Here is a 7,901-nt window from a genome sequence, read left to right on the forward strand (position 1 = left end):
GTCTCTGTGGCGCAATCGGTTAGTGCGTTCGGCTGTTAACCGAAAAGTTAGTGGTTCGAGCCCACCCAGAGACGGCAGGGAAACTTTTATCTTCATGGTCTCGCATTTCCTGGTTTCTGATGTTTGTTTTGGCTGCAAAACAAATGCCCGCTTTCGATGGCCAGCTGAGTGCGGCCGATCTTCCATCATTTCACCTGTGATTGGCTTCGCCGAATTCTGAATTCTTCTTGACAGACAAGGTCTGACATCGATATTTCTGCAGTGACCGACACCAGACTGTTTCCACAATGAATGTCACTCCCTTTTATTTTGGAAACGCAAAATTGTATTCACATTCCGAACGGTTTCAGTTGATTTGTGAGAGATCATGAAAGGATCCTGCAGCGCTGCCTTGGATAATAACAACAGTTCTAAGCCGCATTTCAGTCGCGGCAACAAATCCTCACATCCGAGTATCTGCTCCCTTAAATCGGAGTATCTGCACCTTTGCAGCAGAGTATCTGCACCCTCACACTGGAGTATGTGCACCGTTGCACCGGAGTATCTGCGCCCTTACAACCATTAACTCATCAACTGTCCCCAATCATCTTTATTAGCGTCAGGAGCCCTAAACAAAACCCAACAGTGAAGAAATTGGCTTTGTGATTCTTCACTAATGTACGGACACATTTTTATTAACGGAACTTTGAAGGAGATTTGGGGAAAGTGGCCGCTGATACTCAGAAACTACTGCTTGTGTTTTTTTGCTCAGCGGGCTCGTTGGTCCAGGGGTATGATTCTCGCTTCGGGTTTGTTGTTTGAAATATGTGAGAGATCCCGGGTTCAAATCCCGGACAAGCCCTCATTCCCCCCGCCCCCCCGCCCGATTTTTGATCTTGAGCTGCTGTTCAAACTGGCAGGGTGCTTGTCGGTATCTCAATAATCTCACGTCCTCTGAATGCATTCTACTTGCAATTGCAATTGACCTTGAAACCGCTCTCGGATTTCATCTCACTGAAGCAGAATGTGGCCCCTTTTTGTTTCAGCATGGAGGTGACGAGGTTGTGGTTGATAACCGCGGACACACCTGTCCGGACATTGGTAGTCAGAATGTACAAAATGCTGTCTGAAATATTCTGTTGTCATCCAGGGAGCTCTAGTTTTGCATGTCCAACCTTTCCCCTAGTAAGAATGTGTCCAGTCTGTACCCGAACTATCTCCTCACTCAAAGCCTCCCATTGCTCATTTACTGTTTTACCTGCCAATCTTTGATTCCAATCCACCTGGACCCGATCACTTTTCAACTCGCTGAAATTCGCTCTTCCCAGTTCAGTATTTTCATGCTTGATATTTCCTTGCATTTTCCATAACTATACTAAACCTGCTGCAAATGCTCCCCCACTGAATCATGCTCCACTTGCCCCACTTCTTTCCCCTAAATAAATCCAGCACTGCTTCCTTCCTCGTTGGGCTGAAAACATACAGATTAAGAAAGTTCTCTTGGACACATTTCAGGAATTGCTCGCCCTCTTTGACTTTTGCACTGCTCTTTCCCAGTCTATATTCGGATAAATGAAGTTCCCTTTTATCAATGCTCTAAAATTATTGCATCTTTCTGCAATTTGCTGCCAATTTGCTCCTCCATCTCCTTCCCACAAGTTGGCCCCCTATAGTCTGCATCCAGCAGCGTAATAGCTCCTCAATTGTTCCTTAATTCTAAACAAATAGATTCTGCCTTTGAACCCTTAAGCATGGCGACCCTTTCTACCGCTGTAACAGTATTTTTGATCAATAGTGCCTGGCCCACACCCCCTCCCCCAACTTTTATCCCCTGCCTTTCCTGAATACGTTGTAGCCAGGAATATGTAAGTGGCCACTCCTCCGCTTGTTTGAGCCAGGTCTCCATTATTGACACTATAACATAATCCCATGTTACCACTTGTGTCTGCAGCTCACCAACCTTATTTACCAAGTATGTTAAACACAACATCAGGGCATAAGGGTAGGACAAGTTCTAATGCCCAATTAAATGTTCTATACACTAATGTCCGTAGCATAAGAAATAAAACAAGGGAATTAGAAGCGTAAATTGAGCTTATAGTGCATGACTTAGTGCTCATCACTGAGACCTGGCTACAAACTGGGCATGACTGGGAGATAAATATTTCAAGTTATAAGCCGTTTAGAAAGGATAGGGACATTGGAAAAGGCGGTGGAGTAGCGATATTGATGAGGGATACTATTACTGCATGAGAAAGAAGACATATCAGTAAAGGTGAGCACGCAGTAGAAAGGCTTTGCGTGGAAATGAGTAACAGAATAGAATGCAAGACTTTGGTGGGAGTTGTTCATAGACTTCCTGACAGCAGTGAAAAAGTAACGGGATACACAGAAGCGGACAGGATGTTCGGGGTCTGGAACTCACTGTCTGAAAGGGTGGTCGAGGCAGAAAACCTCAACTCATTTAAAAAGTACTTGGATGTGCATTTGAAGTGCCGTAACCTACAGGGCGATGACCAAGTGTTGGAAAGTGCGATTAAGTTGGATAGCTCTTTTTCGGCCGTCACAGACACGATAGGCCGAATGGCTTCCTTCTGTTCTGTAACTTTTTATGATTCTATGTGTGTGAAGGGATTCGTTCAGTCATCACACGTGCTGAGACACCAGCGAGTTCACAAGTGACTGCAGGGGTTGGATTCTGCTGTTAATCCCATCCAGGACTGAACCATATTCATTCTGACATTTGGGGTTTGTTTCTGCTGATGTTAATAACCGCTATAACTGGGCTGGAGTTTAAGATTCTGGATATGTTAAATAAATCAGCTATGTTTTAAACACCTTGTTGTAGATTTTGGTCTTTCCCACCTGAGTGTTTAGCATCACCTGACTGGAGCTCAGAAAGCACAATCTGCGGGGAGGATCGTCCGGTGGGAACAGAACTTCAGCCTGGACACAGTCCTTCAGGGCCACACTGAGGGGGGAAACGACACTTTGGTCTTTCCCGTCGCTCGTCACTGACATCAAAGTCACCGTGCGGCGTCCAGTCTAAAAATGACTGTGGTAATTATTCTATGTTTGTTTGACAGTCCTGAGTCTACCATTTAAAGCAGGCGTTAACTGATTTAAAGTAAACCCGCTTAAAAGAAATGGGTTATCAGTTGTGATATCCGTGAAGCCAATGTTCCATTCCTTTATATGATTGATGTGCCTGATTTCCGACCGCAGGGTAAATGGTGGAATATCAGCCCTGCTCAGCCGGCTATGATCACGGTACATTTTGTTACAAACCAAACACAGATTGAAACCCTGGAACTTTGAGGCGATGAATCCTTGGAGAAAAAATAAATAAGGGTTCGAACCATCAAACTTTCTCGCTAAATGAGAGCACCACCGAAACATACAAAGAGGTCACCTGCTAAACCAGCAATTCACTGAGCGAAACTATGAGATTGCAGCCACCAATATAACAGTTGTCTACTGTCAGTTTACTTCTCCAAAATGACTGGATTTTTACTCCTGCAAGCTTCAACCAACGAGCTGGTCTTCACTCCGGAAACAGCAACTGTGAAGTTCAGAGAAACGTGTTCGATTTCAGCGCGGTGACACAAGACCAGTGTAAAGCTCAGTTAATGAGATCGCCGAGTGGCGAGAGGGTGGATTTGGAATGCCTGAGCGCCTGCACTGCGCACTTTTCAGATCTGCTTGGAGCACCAATCCCTTCAATTCATCACTTACAGGGACAGTTCGATTCTCTGTTTCTTTTCCTTGAGGCTTGGTGAAATTTTAAAAATTGATAGAGACCAATGTTAAAGCGAACCTGGTCAGTGACATGCTCACAGATACAAAGCGGCCAGACTCTGCTTCAGTGAGATGAAAGCCCAGAGCGGTTTCAAGGTCGAATGCAATTGCAAGCAAAGCTCGTTCAATGAAAGTGGAAGTCATTGAGGTGCCTTTAAGGTCCTGATTGTTTGAAATGAACTTCTTCTGAAAGCGTTAGAGATTGAGGTGGAGTGATTTGGGGATTTCTTTTCCCTCTTTGCAAAAGTCTGAACCGCCACTAAAGATAAAAAGTCAAGGGCTAAATTGTGGATTCTACGGGATATGGACCTCGAATCGAGAATTATACCCCGACCTCAACGAGCCCAGAAACAAGAACGTGTCCTTACATTAACGTGTTACGCTCACATTCTCTGAGGGGTCTGTCTGCAAAATAAAAGGGCATTTTGAAGAGATATTCTGAGCAGTTCCGTATTGGACCCCGAACAAAGTACAAACACCGCACGATGCTTTTGCTGGTCAAATTCACTGAACATCATAAATTCCACAAAAGCACCACGGGGAGTTGAATCTGTGACCGGAGTTCTTTAAGCAACTAAGCCACGGAGCCAATTCACGGGCACGCTTCTCACTTCCTCATTAATATCTGTGCTACACATTCTGGTGGGGGTTCAGACTGTTTTATCTTTGTCAATTTCATAGAAAATTAAAGCAAGAGTCGATCATTCTGCTCTGCCATTCAAAATGATCATGGCTGATCGTCTAATTCAGTACCCTGTTCCCGCTTTTTCCCCATATCCCTTGAGCATTAAGAAATATATCTATCTGCTTATTGAATAAGTCTAATGACTTGGCCTCCACTGCCTTCTGTGGTAGTGAATTCCACAGGTTCACCACCCATTGAGTGAATACATTTCTCCTCATCTCGGTTCTAAATGACATACCCCGTATCCTGAGACTGTGACCCCTGGTTCTGGACTCCCCAGCCACCGGGAACATCCTCCCTGCATCTAGTCTGTCTCGTCCTGTTCGAATTTTATATGTTTCGATGAGATCACCCCTCATTCTTCTAAACTCGAGCGAATATAGGCCTGGTCGACCCAATCTCTCCTCATACGTCAGTCCTGCCATCCTCGGAACAAGTCTGCAAAACCTTCGTTGCACTCCCTCTTTGGCAATGACATCTTTCCTCAGATAAGGAGACCAAAACTGCACACAATACTCCAGATGGGGTCTCACCAAGGCCCCGTACAACTGCAGTAAGACATTCCCTGTTCCTGTACTCAAATCCTCTTGCATTGAACGCCAACATACCATTCGCCTTCCCAACTGCTTGCTGCATCTGACTGCTCGCTTTCAGCGACTGGTGTACAAGGACACCCAGGTCTCGTTGCATCTCCCCATTTTCCCAATCTATCACCATTCAGATAATAAACTGCCTTTCTGTTTTGACAAAAAAAGTAGATAACCTCACATTTATCCACGTTATACTGCATCTGCCATGTTCTTGCCCACTCACCCAACTTGTCGAAATCACATTGGACGCTCTTTGCATCCTCCTCACAGCTCGCATTCCACCCCAGCTTTGTGTCGTCTGCAAACTTGGAAATGTTACATTCCGTTCCGTTCCCTCATCCAAATCATTGACATATATTGTGAATAGCTGGGGTCCCAAGCACTGATCCCTGCCGTGCCCCACTAGTCACTGCCTGCCACCCGGGAAAAGACCAGTTTATTCCCACTCTTTCCAGTCTGTCAACCAATTCTCAATCCAGGCCAGTCTATTCCCCGAATCCCATGTGCTTTAATTTTGCACACGGTCCTCTTCTGTGGGACCATATCAAAGGCCTTCTGAAAATCCATGTATACCACATCCACTGGTTCTCACCGATCTAATCTGCTAGTTACATCCTCAAAAAAACTCCAGTAGATTTGTGAAGCATGATTTCCCTTTCATAAACCTATGCTGACTTTATCAAATCCCATTAATGCCTTCTAATTGTTCTGTTATCACATCTTTTAAAATAGACTCGAGCATTTTCCCCACTACTGATGTGAGGCTAACTGGTCTTTAATTCCCTGTTTTTTCTCCCCCTCCTTTTTTAAAAAAAAAAGTGCGGTTACATTTGCAACCCTCCAATCTGTATGAATTGTGCCAGAGTATAGAATTTTGGAAGATGATCACCAATGCATGCACTCTTTCCAGGGCCACTTCGTTTGGTACTCTGGGATGTAGATTATCAGGCCCTGGGGCTTTGTCAGCCTTTAACTCCATTAATTTCCCAAGCATTTTTTCTTTAAAAGTAATACTGGTTTCCTTCAGTAGAAGCTTGGTTCCTCACATTTCTGGAAGGTTGTTTGTGTCCGACTTTGAGAACAGAACCAAAGTATGTTTTTAATTGTCTTCACTAATCTTTTTCTCTTGACATTTAGAGAAACTTTTACAGTCAGTTTTTATGTTCCTGCTTGTTTACTCTCATACTCTAATTTTTTCCTCTTAGTCAATCTCTGTCCTCCTTTGCTGAATTTTAAACTGCTTCCAATCCTCAGGCTTGTTGCTTTGTCTAGCAATTTTATATGTCTCCTCTTTGGATAAATACTATCCCTAATTTCTTTTGTAAGCCACTATTCCTGTTTTACTTTTGTGCCAGACAGGAATCAATAATTGTTGTAATTCCTGCATATGTTCTTTAAATATTAGCCATTGCCTATCCACCGTCATCCCTTTGTGAAGTTCCCCAATCCATCCTAGCCAACTCACACTTTCATAATTTCCTTCATTTAGATCCAGGACCCCAGTTTCGGATTCAACGACTTCACTCTCCATCTGAAATAAGGAATTCTATCATGTTATGGTCGCTCTTCTCTAAGGGAGCCCGCAAAGGATTGTTAATCAATCCTTTCTCATCGCACAATACCCAATCTAGGATCGCCTGTTCTCTAGTTGGTTCCTCAAAGTATTGGTCTAGAAATCAATCATGTGCACTCCAGGAATTCCTTCCCCACAGTATTATTGCTAATTTGGTTTGACCAAACTACATGTTAAATTAAGTCAGCGTGATTACAGTTGTACCCTACTTGCATGCGTCTATTTCCTGTTTAATGCCCTCTCCTACATCACTACTGTTTGGGGGGCAATAGACAACCCCCACCGTTTTCTGCCCCTTGGTATTTTAGCTCCACCCATACAGATTCCACATCGTGATTTTCTGAGCCAATATCCTTCCTCACTATTGCGTTGATTTCCTCCTTTACTAACAACGCTACCTCACATAATTTCCCTTTTTGCCTGTCCTTCCTAAATATTGACGACCCCTGGATGTTCAGTTCCTATCCTTGGTCACCCTACAGCCATGTCTCCATAATGATAACTTGTTCATACCCATTAATCTCTTTGCTGTTAATTCATCGACCTTATTGCAAATGCTCCACACATTAAGACAATGCCTTCAGACTGGTCTTGAAGATTGCTAGTTATCTAGTATTTTTTTTGCACTATGGCCCTATTTGTTTTTTGCTCTTGTTTTCTCCGCCTGCCACTATTGCTTCCTCCCTTTGTCTTGTTTCTATCCTTGTTTTCCCCTCCTGTCTCCCTGCTCAGGTTCCCATCCCCCTGCCATTCCAGTTTAAACCTTCCCCAACAGCACGAGCAAACTCCCCTGCGAGGACATCGGTCCTGGTCCGGCTCTGATGTAACCCGTCCTACTTGTACAGGTCCCACCTTCTGCAGAACGGTCCCAATGTCCCATGAATTTAAATCCCTCCCTCCGACACCATCCCTGCAGCCACACATTCATCTGGTCTATTCTCCTGTTTCGATATCCGGAGAGACCAGCAGCCAGTGGTCATGCGAGGAGAGCCCAACACTCGCCAGGCTTGGCAAATTGGTCAATCGATGCCGTCAGGGAAGAGCCAATTCCGGCGACATGTGCCCAGGACCAGTGTTCGAGGCAAATGAACCAGTCATTCCTGACCGACACCATTTTGCTACAAACCCACCACAGCTTTGCCCTGGATCTCTATGCGAATCGTTGGGTGGGGGGGGGGATTGTTTGCTGCAAAAACAATTCTCAAACCAGATACCAAATTAACTCACTGCAAACAGTACAATCCAGCGAGCATTTGAAAGATAACGAGACCAGCAA

General features: G+C 44.5%; 1 non-coding gene across 1 annotated transcript; it reads left to right on the forward strand.

Moving 5' to 3' along the window:
- trnan-guu (transfer RNA asparagine (anticodon GUU)) lies at window positions 1-74 on the forward strand. The gene has a single exon. It is a non-coding gene; the product is annotated as a tRNA-Asn (tRNA).
- The last annotated feature ends 7,827 nt before the right edge of the window (window positions 75-7,901 follow it).

Source organism: Heptranchias perlo, unplaced genomic scaffold, assembly GCF_035084215.1.
Source record: "Heptranchias perlo isolate sHepPer1 unplaced genomic scaffold, sHepPer1.hap1 HAP1_SCAFFOLD_73, whole genome shotgun sequence".
NCBI lineage: Eukaryota > Metazoa > Chordata > Chondrichthyes > Hexanchiformes > Hexanchidae > Heptranchias > Heptranchias perlo.